At 42.5% G+C, this 17285-nt stretch overlaps 1 protein-coding gene across 2 annotated transcripts in view; it reads left to right on the top strand.

Moving 5' to 3' along the window:
• Positions 1-17285, top strand: part of LOC134205129 (ABC transporter G family member 23) — a 323526-nt gene that overhangs the window by 106348 nt on the left and 199893 nt on the right. The window lies entirely within an intron of this gene.

Below are 17285 nucleotides of genomic sequence, written 5' to 3'. Positions count from 1 at the left end.
GTCTGGTAAGCTTTCCAGGGAAGCTGTTCTCGTCCATAATTTTCCATAGCTCTACGCGGTCTATACTGTCGTATGCCGCCTTGAAATCAACGAACAGATGGTGCGTTGGGACCTGGTATTCACGGCATTTTTGAAGGATTTGCCGTACAGTAAAGATCTGGTCCGTTGTCGAGCGGCCGTCAACGAAGCCGGCTTGATAACTTCCCACGAACTCGTTCACTAATGGTGACAGACGACGGAAGATGATCTGGGATATCACTTTGTAGGCGGCATTAAGGATGGTGATCGCTCGAAAGTTCTCACACTCCAGTTTGTCGCCTTTCTTATAGATGGGGCATATAACCCTTCCTTCCACTCCTCCGGTAGCTGTTCGTTTTCCCAGATTCTGACTATCAGTTTGTGCAGGCAAGTGGCCAGCTTTTCCGGGCCCATCTTGATGAGCTCAGCTCCGATACCATCCTTACCAGCTGCTTTATTGGTCTTTAGCTGTTGAATGGCATCCTTAACTTCCCTCAAGGTGGGGGCTGGTTGGCTTCCATCGTCCGCTGAACTGACGTAGTCATCTCCTCCGCTGCCTTGACTTTCATTGCCTGTACTCTCAGCGCCATTCAGATGTTCCTCGTAGTGCTGCTTCCACCTTTCGATCACCACACGTTCGTCCGTCAAGATGCTCCCATCCTTATCCCGGCACATTTCGGCTCGCGGCACAAAGCCTTTGCGGGATGCGTTGAGCTTTGATAGAACTTGCGTGTATCTTGAGAACGGCACAGCTGTTCCATCTCCTCGCACTCCGCTTCTTCCAGGCGGCGTTTCTTCTCCTGAAAAGGCGGGTCTGCTGTCTCCGCTTCCGTCTATAACGTTCCACGTTCTGCCGGGTACCTTGCTGCAGCGCGACCGCCCGCGCTGCGTCCTTCTCCTCCAGAATCTGTCTGCACTCTTCGTCGAACCAATCGTTCCGTCGACTTCGACCCATATACCCGACGTTGTTCTCCGCTGCGTCGTTAATGGCTGCTTTGACTGTATTCCAGCAGTCCTCAAGAGGGGCCCCATCGAGCTCACCCTCTTCCGGCAACGCTGCCTCGAGATGCTGCGCGTATGCAGTGGCGACATCAGGTTGCTTCAGTCGCTCTAGGTCGTACCGCGGCGGTCGTCGGTACCGAACATTGTTGATGACGGATAGTTTTGGGCGCAGTTTAACCATCACCAGATAGTGGTGTAACCAACCGTTTACTGGTTACAATGTACCAAGAGTTTTGTGAACGTCAGCTTGATTTTGTTTAAATTTTGTAAATATGTTTTGTTGGAAATATTATGTCAGTAAATGTTTAAATATAAAATTATTGTTTATGCTCCGTTACTATTATGCGTTTGAGTAAATATTGATTTTATATTTATTAGCAATGTTGATGCCACAAATTACTTGTAAATTTATTTATATACTTTTGTCCATTATTTATTTATTTATCTTTGTTTAAAACTTATTTCACTAGATTAAAATTAGGTAGATTAAAATTTGTTAATTAATTTATTAAAACTTGCGTGCAAGACAATTTAAATTCAAATGGCATCAACCCAATACTATGTACCCCTCGAAAACGTTACAACTGTTATAGTATCGCTGGTCATCACAGTGGGCAAATGGAAGATGGCGATGTGCAGGATAATGAGCGGGAAAAACGATTTGGATGCTGGGAAAATGATATAAAAGGCCACAATTCCCTGTGGCCGCCCTCTTGTATTTTCTAAACTGGCCCGGAGGAACGACGAAAAGCGGCAGCGTCCGTCACACAGTTATAGTGACCACGCGTTTCGAGAAGCTAAAGTTAAAAGTTAAAAGTGAAACCGTTTAGTGAAGCCACACGAATACGTTAATATTCCGCTAATCGGTCTATCGAGTAGGATCAGTGTGGACTTTAAGCTAAATCCAGCGGTCCAGATTTGTAAAACGTATATACGTCGCGAGTGAAAGCCAGGTCGATGAAGTGTCAGAAAGAAGCGGTACTTGTATAGCGTGTGTCCGTGGGTTATTGTAGTCAATAGACAGACAAACAGCCGGACAATAGGACCGTTGGAAGAAAACCGCATGTGATTCCGACCAAACAGTTTAGATCCTGCTCGATTTTGAAAGACTCGCGTAGAAAAGTGCACACGGTACCGTTCCCCGGGCCCACAGTGAAACGTGAGGCCATTCGTTACGAGGCCGAGTTGCCGCAGAAGCAAAGTTGGACCCTGTTCGAACCGAATCTGCAAGTCAGTTGGTGTCCCTCGCCGGCTGCGTACGTCATGCCTGAAGCCGCTCCCGTTCCACAAGTCGACCAACGAGCATCGATATCGGCCGCAACGAAAAGTGATCGTTAAATGCGCAAGTAAAAACAAAGTTATTCGAATGAACATGTGTTCCACATTTCCCCTGTCCCTCTTATAATGTAATAAACGAATTTATTATGCATGGTCCAACAAATCAAGCTGTTTCGTCCTTTTTATGATTGAATGTAATTACTCAATGTAACTTTTGTTCCTAAAATTATCAGTGGTAAGTAATAGAGATTAATTTAGATTTGTCCAAAAGATCACCGCAGCAAATACGACCCATCAAGTGCGTGGCAACCATTGTCTTGAAATACGGCTCCTATAGAGCAGTGGTGCTTAACCTACAGGAGTTCTCAAGACACCAGTGGTTGGCAACGGACTTTTTAAATGACTTTCAATTGGCGCCCAGCGTAAAAGAAAAAGCGGTTTACTTTCCAAGGACCAAAAGTAAACCTCTTTTTCAGGTGGTCTCGTGGAGAAATTTCAATTAATTAAAAAATTAATCAAAATCATCGCGTAGTCATCAGAACAATTCAGACAAAAAAACCACGTTGCGTTAAGGTTAAGAATTTTGAATTGTGCGCTGTTGCGAGTGATGAAAACACCACACCTCAATTCTGCTGCTGTTGTGACAGGAATGATCAGAAATCCAAAATAGTTATTAAAATAACCTTCTATTTAATATACATTTATCATACTTAGTTTATCTTCCAATTTTCTGCCTCATTATTCAGTTTTCTTTCAAACCAAGTGTTTCTTAGGGTGAAGTGGACAGGCTCACTCCACTAGATTGGAACAATCCGTTGGAAAGAGCTCCTCTGATTTATTATGAAAAATCATCCGACGAATTGAGCGAGTGATCTGGTGGAGCAGTAGTCGCGCTGAGCGCCGTTAAATACCTGGTGTGGTTTTTTTTTCAATATTTCGTGGTTTGCATGCATTATTACCGTTTTTCTCAATTAGTTCATTTATGGTTTAATTAGTTTTTTTATTTGAAATAAATTATTGTAAATTGGTTTTTCTCATTCATACATTATAATGGCTAAATCAACTATGTCATATGACCAAGCGAGTACTATTATTTCTAAATGGTATTTCTCGATGAGAGTCGATTTTCTTACGGATGAGGAACTCGATGGCGAGTTGCAGGCTCGTCGAGTCATTATTACACGAGACATGAATCTCGCTCGCAAGCGGAAATCCTTGCGAGATTGTATAAAAACGGAAAGTGAAAGTGCAAGTAATAGCGTAATTCATGTCCCGAGCGACCCTCCGCTGAACTGAAAGAGTGTTCATTGCGGTGCTCGGACATTAGAACTCTGTTAGAAACAGAGCAGGATGAGGAGAAAAGAACTATTTTGCCACCGTTTGTTACACTATGCAGCGCGTATTGTTAGGCTGTTGACAGCCTCGCGAGGATCTCCAAACCTTCACAGCCATATGCAGGGTATGGTAGTGGAAATAGTCAATGAGTTAGAGCAGAGTTTTGGTCGTTTTCATCGGATCAGGATTAGTCACTGAATCGACTCAAAGGCAGGAAGAAAACACGTTAGGAAAGGAGGGAGAGAATTCGCAATTAGACACCGAGCCGGAAAATGCTGGCCAAACAGTTGAACCAAATCTTCCAGGTCCACCAGTGTCTCAAAGAATGCTTCAGTTCAGCACGAATGAACTCGATTGGATCCATTGGCTGGAATCGCGGATCGTGGGTCTCGAGAATGAGCTAGAAAAACAGAAATCGAAAATAAATGTAGCAGTTCAAACTGATCCCTGCGCTATTTCGAATTCCAATCATCTCATAGATAGATCATACAGTCCGTTTCCAGATCATTTCACAAGTTTTTCAACACACTATACCCAGAACCCATTCCAATCAGCACGCAATAGCCATAGTTTTCCCGCCTTCGAAACAGTACCTACAAATCACCATACTAATCTACTTCCTAACCCAACTCTAATGCCGTCTGCTCCGAACCAATCATCTCCATTCACATTTCAAAATCAATTACCCACAAACTCTCAAGCTAATAATTTGCCAAATAACCTCTCTCGAAATCCACCACCAGCTCAAATTCATTTCACGCCCTCTCAATTCCCAGTACACTATCAACATCGCCAGTCTCTGCCAGTTTCCAAATGGAATATTTCAAAATACAGCGGCGATGATCAGGGCCTAAAGCTAAATGAGTTCCTTGAACTGGTTCGGGCTCTTTCCCTTGCTGAACACATTTCAGACAGCGAACTGTTTGACTCTGCTGTACATCTCTTTTCGGGTTCGGCCCTGAAGTGGTACATGACGCAAAGATCAACCGGCCGCTTAATGAACTGGGAGCATTTGGTGTTCGAGCTTCGCCGCACCTACAGACACCCTGACCTGGATGCGCTGATTAAAATGAAAATTTACCAGCGACGCCAGCAGAAGCAAGAATCGTTCCATGAATACTACTTTGAAATGGAGAAGTTATTCAGGACGATGAGTGTACAGATCTCAGATTATGAGAAAGTACAAATATTGCAGCAAAATATGAGGGTCGATTATAAACGGCAGATGACGTTTATCCCTATACAGGACCTTGAGACACTCTTGGCTGCCGGACAAAAGCTAGACGCGTTGAATTTTTCAGCGTACAATAAAGTGTTCGGCACCGAGAAAAGTGTGCAGGCCGTTGAGAACCATAACATCACCGATAGAAATCGCCAGAAAACATTCCAGCATCCGAACCAGCAACCTAAGCGGATATCAGGAAACGATTTGTCGGGCAACCAAAACAAAACCAATCGCAACTCTGCACCTCAGTTCCAAACAATCCCTCTTCTTCCAGTTTCCACAAAGCTTCTTCAACTCCGATCGCTCCTAGAAATAATGATTCGAAAGAGCCGATTGCTGGTCCGTCCGGTAAATCTTCCCGTCCGCAAATGACTCTTGAACAAGTAGTTAATTCACATAAACCTCCGAACCATAATACCTGCTTCAACTGTGGCACTCCAGGCCATCACGTGGTTATGTGCCGGCAGCCCCGTCGCCTGTTTTGCGACAACTGTGGTTTGCACGGGTTCCCCACCGGATTCTGCCCATACTGCTTAAAAAACGGCACGCGAGCGAACGAAAATCGCCGTCCGCCGAATCCCGAAGCGTAAACTATTCGAATTTCAAACGATACCCGCCAGTCTTCTGGGAGTCAGCGACCGAAGACTGTTACACCCACCCCACCGAAGTATGTCATATAACCTACCCGTTTCTTAACGACCAACGTCCATACGTGGCAGTCAAAGTGTACGGTATGCCGTTAAAAGCCCTGCTAGACAGTGGAAGCAATTTCACCATCATCAGTGAAAAAATGTTCACTCGAATGAAGCCAAAAAAACTCCACCGCCCTTCCACTAATGTAGCCCTAAAATCAGCGAGCGGCGATGAGCTTCAAATTTTAGGTCAAGTCCAACTCCCTTTTCGTTTCCGCGATCGAATTAAAATAGTTCCAACCCTGGTAGTTCGAAATTTGGCTCTCGACTGCATTTGCGGCATGGACTTCTGGAGGAAGTTTCAAATCCAACCCAGAATACTGCAGGACGAAAGGTTACAGAACCAAGGAAATGTGGCTTCTATTGATTCACCATACGCCGAAACGAATCTATCGGAAGAAGAGAGCCGTCGGATTGATGATATCAAGCTGCTTTTTATCCCAGCAAAGACTGGACAATTAACCATAACTCCGCTCACTGAACATCGCATCGATATTAGTGATGAGTGGAAGAATAAACCACCGGTGAGACAATTCCCATATGTTATGTCTCCGAAGACACAGCAACTGGTAGCGATTGAGCTGCAGAGACTGCTGGATGTCGGAATTATCGAACGCAGTAATTCAGATTGGTCGTTGAATTGCGTACCCGTTATAAAACCCTCTAAGGTAAGACTGTGCCTAGACGCGCGCAAAATTAATGAGAGAACTGTGCGTGATGCATACCCTTTGCCCCACCCTGGCCGAATTTTGGGGCAGCTTCCCAAAGCGAGATACCTCACAACCATCGACTTATCCGAAGCGTTTTTACAGGTTGCTTTGGACCCCGGATCACGTAAATATACGGCCTTTAGTGTGCAGGGCAAAGGGTTGTTTCAGTACACCAGAATGCCCTTTGGCCTCGTCAACAGTCCGGCTACCTTGGCAAGGTTAATGGACAATGTTCTGGGTCATGGTGTACTGGAACCGAACGTTTTCGTGTATCTTGACGATATCGTCATCGTCACGGAAACGTTCGAGCATCACGTGCAGCTCCTTGTTGAAATTGCGCGCCGTCTTAGGGAGGCAAACCTTAGCATTAATTTGGAAAAGTCCAAGTTTGGGGTGAATGAAATTCCCTTCCTAGGGTATCTTCTGAGCACGAACGGACTAAGAACGAATCCGGAGAAAACTCGTCCGATCGTAGAGTATGAACGTCCCAATACCGTTACGAAGCTCAGAAGATTCCTAGGAATGGCGAATTATTATCGCAGGTTTATTCCAAACTTCAGCGGGATAACTGCAGCCCTAACTGACCTATTGCAGACGAAATCGAAACTTATTCGCTGGAATGACGACGCTGAGCGGGCTTTTTGTGACATCAAGGAATGTCTTATCACATCTCCCATACTCGGCAGTCCAGATTTTTGCAGAGAGTTTGCGATTCAAACAGATGCAAGCGACGTGGCGGTTGCTGGGGTCCTTACTCAACAGCAGGAGGGCGGAGAACGAATCATTTCGTACTTTTCCCACAAGCTAACAACACCCCAGAAAAATTATCACGCGGCAGAGAAGGAGGCTCTGGCTGCTCTCCTCGCGATCGAAGCTTTTCGTGGGTATGTGGAAGGATACCATTTTACTCTAATAACCGATTCTTCCGCCCTGACGCACATTCTTACCACCAAATGGAAGGTTGGTTCTCGATGCAGTAGATGGGCACTTCATTTGCAGCAACACACCATGACAGTGGTTCATAGGAAGGGGAAAGAGAATGTGGTTCCTGATGCCCTGTCACGAAGTGTTGCGGTCGTGCAAAGTGCACCGACTACACCATGGTACGATTCCATGCTACAAAAGGTAAGAACTCGCCCAGAAGAATTTGTTGATTTTAAGGTGGAAGACAACATTCTTCTGAAGTTTGTGTCAGCCCGCAATGATCCGTATGATTCTTGCTTCGAGTGGAAGATAATTCCAAAGGAAGCGGAAATCCCCAATATTTTGCAGGAGTGCCATGAAATGGTATTCCATCCTGGATACGAGAAAACTCTCGCTAGAATCCGGCAGAGGTATTATTGGCCTCGGATGGCTACCGAAATCCGCAGGTACTGCCAAAAATGCTCGATCTGTAAAGAAGTCAAACCAGCCTCTGTTCCAGTGGCACCCGAAATGGGTAAGATGCGACTCGCTACACGCCCCTGGCAGATAATTTCGGTCGACTATATCGGGCCCCTCCCTCGGAGCCGCAGGGGAAACCAGCACATCTTGGTTGTGTCCGATTACTTTTCGAAGTGGGTGTTGATTCAGCCTGTGAGAAGTATCGGGAGTGCATCTTTATGTGCTATTTTAAAGGATCAATGGTTTCTGCGCAATTCTGTGCCGGAAATCATAATTACGGACAATGGAAGCTCTTTTCTTTCCAAAGAATTCAAGGAACTGATTGATAGGTACAAAATAGCTCATTGGTTGAACTCCCGATACCACTCACAGGCCAATCCGGTCGAAAGAGTAAATCGGACTATCAATGCAGCGATTAGAACGTGTGTCAAAGAAGATCAACGCCTCTGGGACTCAAAACTTCCAGAAATTGAGATGTTTCTCAACTCGAGTGTACACTCGTCCACGGGATACACACCGTTCTTTATTACACACGGCCATGAGTTGTCAGAAGTTGGAACGGATCACCGCCTGGCCAGACACGACGAAGAGCTTACAATTGAACAGCGAGCTTCTAGAAAGCAGCAAATGTTCACAAAACTGTACGACATCGTCGCGAAAAATCTATCCAAGGCACATAACTTGTCAAATACAGCCTACAATCTTCGTCATCGCAGATTCGCGAAAGCCTTCGTACCAGGGCAATTAATATATAGAAAAAACATGAAACTGTCTAACGCTGCGAATCACTATAATGCCAAATATGGTAGTCAATATCTCCCCTGCCGGGTGAAAAGTAAACACGGCACTTCATCCTATGAGTTGGAGGATCTCGCAGGTAAAAATCTCGGGATCTGGCCTGCCATTCATCTCAAGCCCGGATAAACAAAACACTCTTCTCATTGACTTTATTTCCTCGCATTCAGAAAAAAAACCATCGAAAACAGCAGCTTTTCATCCTACAAACACCGAAATAATTTCGTCTTACTTTGCCTGCATCTAAAAGCATTATCGCCTCCTCACCTGAACCTAAAAGTAAACAAGAAAACAAAGGAATTAGTAAAATACTTACCTGTTCGTGAAAAAGGCATTCTTTCGTGAAAATTTCAGATTTCACAATCAAAACAACATGACAGTCGTTTGGCTATCGTGAGCTATCGTTTGACAGATTAGAAACCGAAACATCAGTGAGTCGACATTCAGGGCTGTACGATATAGAGCACGCAGCCGTTTGTTGGAAATTTCCGTGCTATGGCTCAGTAGTTTCCAAACTTTTGCTCTCGGTCTATGAGAGATTCTGAGGGAAATTACTGAATGCCGAAAAATAATTTGATTATTATCACGTTTCTCATGAAAATGAGACGCGGAGATGAGATATAATCACGACTAGAATAGGGTACCCTAAATCGTAAAATGTTTTAATTTTTTTTAAATATAAATGGATACATGAGCTGTGATGAAAGAGAAAGAATGAATGAGGGGGAGTATGAATGAAATGATTGTACGAGATCACAGTGAAAGGTAAGAAGTTTTTGTCCAATTTAGTTGAGACAGGAAAATGGAAGATGAGAAATTTATTATAACTATTCACCGTTGATGTGTAGAATAGGTTAAAGAAGGTTATCGATTCTGGGTTTCTGATCATTGTCTATCGTAATAGCGACAGTCAGTAGGCTGTTAATCTGACGCATTTTGAATAGCCTCCACATGGATTCTTTCGAAACCGATTCAAGACCTGGTCAATGAGAAGAATTGTTCCTGATTTTGACAACAGTACAGAGTTTTTTTTAAGGTGACGTGGACAGGCTCACTCCACTAAATCAGCACAATCCGTTAGAGAGAGCTCCTCTGATTTATTAAGAAAAATCATCTGACGAATTGAGCGAGAGATCTGGTGGAGAAGTAGTCGCACTGTGCACTGAAAAAAAAACTATGTTTTTTTTACCCCGTCTACGGGAAGATTGTAACCAACCGTTTACTGGTTACAATGTACCAAGAGTTTTGTGAACGTCAGCTTGATTTTGTTTAAATTTTGTAAATATGTTTTGTTGGAAATATTATGTCAGTAAATGTTTAAATATAAAATTATTGTTTATGCTCCGTTACTATTATGCGTTTGAGTAAATATTGATTTTATATTTATTAGCAATGTTGATGCCACAAATTACTTGTAAATTTATTTATATACTTTTGTCCATTATTTATTTATTTATCTTTGTTTAAAACTTATTTCACTAGATTAAAATTAGGTAGATTAAAATTTGTTAATTAATTTATTAAAACTTGCGTGCAAGACAATTTAAATTCAAATGGCATCAACCCAATACTATGTACCCCTCGAAAACGTTACAACTGTTATAGTATCGCTGGTCATCACAGTGGGCAAATGGAAGATGGCGATGTGCAGGATAATGAGCGGGAAAAACGATTTGGATGCTGGGAAAATGATATAAAAGGCCACAATTCCCTGTGGCCGCCCTCTTGTATTTTCTAAACTGGCCCGGAGGAACGACGAAAAGCGGCAGCGTCCGTCACACAGTTATAGTGACCACGCGTTTCGAGAAGCTAAAGTTAAAAGTTAAAAGTGAAACCGTTTAGTGAAGCCACACGAATACGTTAATATTCCGCTAATCGGTCTATCGAGTAGGATCAGTGTGGACTTTAAGCTAAATCCAGCGGTCCAGATTTGTAAAACGTATATACGTCGCGAGTGAAAGCCAGGTCGATGAAGTGTCAGAAAGAAGCGGTACTTGTATAGCGTGTGTCCGTGGGTTATTGTAGTCAATAGACAGACAAACAGCCGGACAATAGGACCGTTGGAAGAAAACCGCATGTGATTCCGACCAAACAGTTTAGATCCTGCTCGATTTTGAAAGACTCGCGTAGAAAAGTGCACACGGTACCGTTCCCCGGGCCCACAGTGAAACGTGAGGCCATTCGTTACGAGGCCGAGTTGCCGCAGAAGCAAAGTTGGACCCTGTTCGAACCGAATCTGCAAGCCAGTTGGTGCCCTCGCCGGCTGCGTACGTCATCGCTACACACCCTCCTGCCTGAAGCCGCTCCCGTTCCACAAGTCGACCAACGAGCATCGATATCGGCCGCAACGAAAAGTGATCATTAAATGCGCAAGTAAAACAAAGTTATTCGAATGAACATGTGTTCCACATTTCCCTGTCCCTCTTATAATGTAATAAACGAATTTATTATGCATGGTCCAACAAATCAAGCTGTTTCGTCCTTTTTATGATTGAATGTAATTACTCAATGTAACTTTTGTTCCTAAAATTATCAGTGGTAAGTAATAGAGATTAATTTAGATTTGTCCAAAAGATCACCGCAGCAAATACGACCCATCAAGTGCGTGGCAACCATTGTCTTGAAATACGGCTCCTATAGAGCAGTGGTGCTTAACCTACAGGAGTTCTCAAGACACCAGTGGTTGGCAACGGACTTTTTAAATGACTTTCAGTGGTCAGAGTCGATGTTAGCGCCACGATATGTCCTGACGTCGATAATGTCGGAGAAGTGCCGTCCATCAATCAGAACGTGGTCGATTTGTGATTCTGTCTGCAGTGGCGATCTCCAGGTGTACCGATACGGGAGGCTGTGTTGGAAGTAGGTGCTGCGAATGGCCATATTCTTGGAGGCGGCGAAATCAATTAGTCGTAGGCCGTTTTCGTTCGTCAGCCGGTGAGCGCTGAACTTTCCAATAGTCGGTCTAAACTCCTCCTCTTGGCCAACCTGAGCGTTCAAATCTCCTATGATGATTTTGACGTCGTGGCTTGGGCAGCTGTCGTACTCACGTTAAAGCTGCGCGTAGAATGCGTCCTTATCATCATCAGTGCTTCCGGAGTGTGGGCTATGGACGTTGATTATGCTGAAGTTGAAGAACCGGCCTTTGATCCTCAACCTGCACATTCTCTCGTTGATCGGCCACCACCCGATCACGCGCCTTTGCATATCGCCCATCACTATGAAAGCTGTTCCCAGCTCGTGTGTGCTGCCGCAGCTCTGGTAGATGGTATGATTACCTCTAAACGTTCGCACCATTGATCCCTTCCAACAAACCTCCTGCAGCGCTACGATGCCGAATCCACGGTCCTTGAGCACATCGGCGAGTATGCGTGTGCTCCCGATGAAGTTGAGAGATTTGCAGTTCCACGAACCGAGTTTCCAATCGCTAGTCCCTTTTCGTCGCAGTGGTCTTCGCCGATGGTTCCGGTCCGTACTCTCTTGTTGATTGTTCGTTGCTTATGATTTTTAAAGGCTGGCTTGCAGGGCCTGACACCAAACCCCCTAAATTTCCGGAGGGCCATTCCTCCTTATTTCCGGTGGACCATGGTGCACAGTTTCACTTAGAGTCCCTCGCTGGCACTCGGACGATGATCAGCCGCCCCTAACATGGAGAACAGACGCTGTTGTGAGCCGATCCTGACATGGAGAACAGACGCTCAATAAGATTTGCACCTCCGGAGAGGAGCAAACCCCCCCTTCCCTGTCAGCATACGACCATAGTTCCCACCGGGGTTGGTTACCCGATCTTCCCTAAGGTTGCTCGTATCCCGGCCAGCACCGCGGGGAGGTAGGGATAGGAGTTGCTGGGTAAGAGGCTAAGGACCGCGAGATGGGGTCTATTTTATTCCTTCAGGTACGCGAAGTACCAATGGTACGCTTTACCCAGCATTTGCCGTGCCAGCACGGCCGTGCTCCAGCATATAATCCAGTCTAAAATTATTACAAATATTCAATTTCCGCAATTCAGAATGTACATGATAATTTTCTAAAATTTAGACAAAATAAAATTAAAATAACTTAATTCTTAATAATGATTAAGCCGACTGCCTTTTTTCGCATTTTGACGGACTGCCTTTTTCGCATTTAGCCAAAACACCAACTCTATAGGGTTCGATGCATCATTTTCTTCATCCCTTTTAAATGCAACGGTCGATCGTTATCAAATTAAATAGCGACCAACTAGCTTTGTCTTTGCCGAATACAACTTGTTGGGAGAAAATCAGTTAAGGATTTCTTCATGGAAAGTTGATTACATTTTTTTTATCTTTTGTGCACACACGGACTAAGACATGCTCAGATCGTCGAGCTGAGTATAAAACACTATGCGTTTATGAGCCTTCTATAAAAAGTTCGTTTTCGGAGTGAAATGACAGCTTTTTGGTACAACTTTGTTGTACGAGGAAAGCAAAAAAAATTTTCAGCATGAATGTGATGTCCGTTGAAACGGTTTATTTATAATCATTCGTAAGTCTACCTTAAAGCAATATTTGCATTTGAAAATTGCGAAGTGTCTCGATTCACCTTAATTGTACAGCTTTTTCAATCTCAATCGGTATGTCATCATGGTCATTTGCTGTTGAGTAACTCAATCTTTGTAGTCCACGCAGTATCAGAGTAAGTTGTGTTTTACGCATCCATCATCTTACTATACGCAGTAGGCAGCATAAGCACACAGATTTGCTGACACACCTGTCCCATATCACGTCTCGCTCTTCGTGTTGTTGGACTGTGGAGTGGATACACTGTGTATCAATAGTGGTTTGAATCACATCTCATACGCATGGGTCGACTACTAGGCAGGACTTGGCCATTAGGCGGAAGTTCCGCACGTGTGTTCCGAGACGCATGATGATAAAATGCTCGTTAAGTTCAATGCCAAGTGCGCATGCTACGGAGATGGAACACCACTTGAAGATAGGTTTTTTTCTGTAAGTTTAGCATGTTTTTGCTAATATTGAAAGGTTGACGAAAATTGTAGGTACATTAATGGATGCTAATTGAATTTTAGGTACCACTCCACTATGAATTCAATCTTGGGCTTTTTGTGCCCAAAGAGGTCATTGGTCTCAGTACACTTGTGAATCTCGTTGACGAAACTAGTTTTTGAAGTGGAAGTAACCTTAATATAACTCTTAAAAAATTGGGTAGTATTGAGTTTTGATAATATTCCAGTTTTAGAATGTTGGCAAATGTTTAAAATATGTAATAAGTACTCCGTTCTTATAAAAATCTTCTTATATACATAAAAATGAATTTCTGTCTGTCTGACCCTTATAGACTCGGAAACTACTGAACCGATTGGCGTGAAAATTTGTATGCAGAGGTTTTTAGGGCCGGGGAAGGTTCTTAAGATGGTTTGAGACCCCTCCCTTCTTTGGAGAGGGGGGCTCCCATACAAATGAACCAGCAATTTCTGCATAACTCGAGAATTAATCAGACAATAAATCAATTTTAGACGAAACAAAGTTCGTCGGGTCTGCTAGTATTAAATATTATTAATCGTATTCAGACTCATAATAAAAATATTTTATCCACGACGTGGGCCACGTAGCATCTCAAGATCACTTTATCGTTGCCTCTTGTCTATTTACCTTTCTGTCATCTTGACACATTCATGAACAAGCATTGTATGGCCCTGGAAGGTGCGTGCTCGTGACTAGTTGGCGGTAGGGGGTACCAAAGGTATAAAGCAGAGGTGCAAAATTCTACCATTTGGATGACAATCACATACACGGATCTCGAAACAGCCCCAGGAATGATTTGCATTCATTCCTAATACCAAAAGTGCATTCTCGGGTGCTTTGCCACAAGCCTTTGTCGGTCATCATCATACATACGTACGTATACTGACCAGGAGGTTATTATAATATGTAATAGTGCAGTCATTACACGCCGAATAAACGCTGCTGTTGGCTGCTGCTTGAATTGTTTATCTAGGTAATGCTTGTGACCATATACATGTGATTCACGTATCATGATTCTGTTTTTCTTCTACAAGCTTTTTGAAAGTGGATAACGTTCGTACAGACCGCTCAAACATCACACTGTTTGCCCCTGATAATAGCACTGAAAGCTAATGGATGGCATGGCGATGGGCTTTGATGAAAGGCTGTTATTCTGATCTATCTCAATTATTATTATTACTACTCGGTATAACTGCTGTGTGAATAATTCAATTCTTAATGTGATGGAGGTTCAGGGTTAAAACATGCATTACCTAATACACATCCATCTGAAGTTTTGTATAAATAACTTGAAAGCATGTGTATGAACGAGTTTCGAGTTGTGCGATTTCAGTATGCATAAGATGCGATTTATTATCACTTGCAAACACATCCGTTTCCTACAGAAAAACATCAATTTTAGTTAGCGCTTCTGTTTCGGGCGTGATCGGAACGTTAAAAACAGATTATTATTTTCCATGAAGATTTTTGTTTCTACAGGTGATTTATTTTGATCTAATTTAATTATACTATTAGCTATTAGGGATTTAAGTGGCAAAATCCGGGACACTGGCAGCCTATTAACACAACTATTAATTGATAAATAGTATCTAGATATGGAACGTTGGATATATTATCCTTAGTGGAAAATAGACATTGACCTATTCCAACCTTTCTAAGCATCATACTCTTCCGTGAATTTACTTCTCGAACCAACTCTCCAGTTCCACAACAGAGTACTTACTACCATGTATTATCTAAATGCATATCTCATTAAATTTCGTTTGACCTTGATTTTTTCTCACTACTTAGCACATTTACGCTTCCACATAAAACGTTCACCTTCTCTTATAGCTCATTTCGTATGACCCGTTAACTACCATCTCGATGCGAGTGGCAATCAGTCCGACAAGACATCGGTAGCCAATCTGACGACACACGTTGTTTGACTAACCCAGAAACGCCCTCGATGCTCTGCGAAGTAAAAGAAAGGGATCGAAATATGCATGGGTGGGCATGGGCATGGTTTGTACACTTTAGAAGTAAAACCAGACGAGCAACCAGCCAGTCAGTAATACCAACACGTTGTCTGACTGACCGCCCGCCCGCCCGACAGACTGACAACAAAAGAGGTAAACAGCAGTCGACAAGTCCAAAGTGGCTGACATCAATAACTCATGAAGTTACACTTTCGTTACATAAATGCTCGCAATGACAGCCGTGCGACGGATCGTAGATATCGAGCGCCATTATGACGCTTGCCGCTGAGATACGCTACTTAGGTACTAGTCCGTCGATGGAAGGTCGACCATTTTTTCAAGACAAAAAAGTCCAGTTGATAGGTTCATGGCAATCATCAGTAGGACAACCGTATCAGCTCGCTAGGTCGCAATTGGTAGGTGAGGTTCTCCAGCGACAATGGAATCACGGCTACAGGTTCGTCAACAGGTGGGGACTCCCAATGTCGTTTTTTTCTGTTTGATTAACGTCTGGTTTGCCATGTGCCAGAATCAGACAGGGTATTTTTGCTAGGATTGGTATTCAATAAGGCAAACATGCGGCTTTACGGTTCCTTCTTTTTTTGTTTATTTAAAAAAAAAATTTATAACTAGGGTATATGCTCCCATATTAATCTCTGCCCATATGTTCATCTCATGCTAAGCTCACGTAACTTTATTCGTTGAAAAATGCACTTTATTAAAACGTTTTCGCTCAAAACTTTGTCGGAGTGAATTCTTTAGAGTTGATTTTTACGTTTGACAATGCTTTAATTTTCATATTCATTACAAAAGCCATGTTTTTAATCAAATGAAAAGGTTGATAGGTATTTTACTACATTCTCTTACCTGAGTATGAAATATCCATGACACTATAATACCCGTACTAGCAATATCAACCAATTTCGGACTATTTTTCTTACTCGATTATCGCTCACATTTATTTTTAGGTTTAAGAACTTCACCTGCAGCACAAAGGTCACTTTTCACTTCAGAACGTACATGAATTATAATTTTAAAAAAGCCTTCCAAAACATAGAAAAATATGAGATGAACTTTTTGCATTAAATAAATAACTTTGCCCATATTTTCAGCACTATTTACTTCCCACATTAACTCGTAAGGTTGCCATCCTTTTTTTCCCTTCAGATATCGCTTAAATATAATTTCGTGGAAAATACTTCGTTTTCTCTATTTACGGGAACGTTTTAAGTATGTGCATTGTTATACTTAATTAATGTTTTGAAACTAAACAAAATACTACTCTGTCACAACAAGTTTTATGAAAGTTTGGTGAATTCCATATTTAAAATTTTTCAACTCATTCAAAAAAAACATGATTTTGGCACCATTGCATGTTGATCATTAATAATAAAGTCATATATTAGTGTGCGTACATCATCCACTGTATCCTGCTATAGATCAAATAGAACGTGACGTCACCGAATGATTTTTTTCAACATTTTCCTTTTAGAAGTCAATAAATAAACCCATCCTTTTTGTCATTTGCGAAGGACTCGCACCAACACAGATTCAAATGCAGGTACAGCTGTATATTTCCCCAACTTCAAACATATTGATATTTATAAAGGGCCTAGTCGAACTGTAGTGTCAAATCCAAAACGTCACTTTTTCTAGCTTAACATTAGATTAGAACCAAATTATCTTTTCAGGCATTCCTTAATACTGAATGTCGTAATAAAAATATTTGTAGCATGATTACTAAATTATAAAATAAAACTTTAATTCCCTAGCGAACTATATATTACATTATTGAATGTATAAAAACAAAATAACAATAACTTTTGGATGCTTTTATAGTTTTAGTTTGCTTTCAACATTTTGAATGTTTTCAAATGTTGTGCGAC

This window comes from Armigeres subalbatus, chromosome 1, assembly GCF_024139115.2.
Source record: "Armigeres subalbatus isolate Guangzhou_Male chromosome 1, GZ_Asu_2, whole genome shotgun sequence".
Lineage (NCBI taxonomy): Eukaryota > Metazoa > Arthropoda > Insecta > Diptera > Culicidae > Armigeres > Armigeres subalbatus.
The sequence above is the reverse complement of the archived record's forward strand: the minus strand, read 5'-3'. Positions and strand labels throughout refer to the sequence as shown.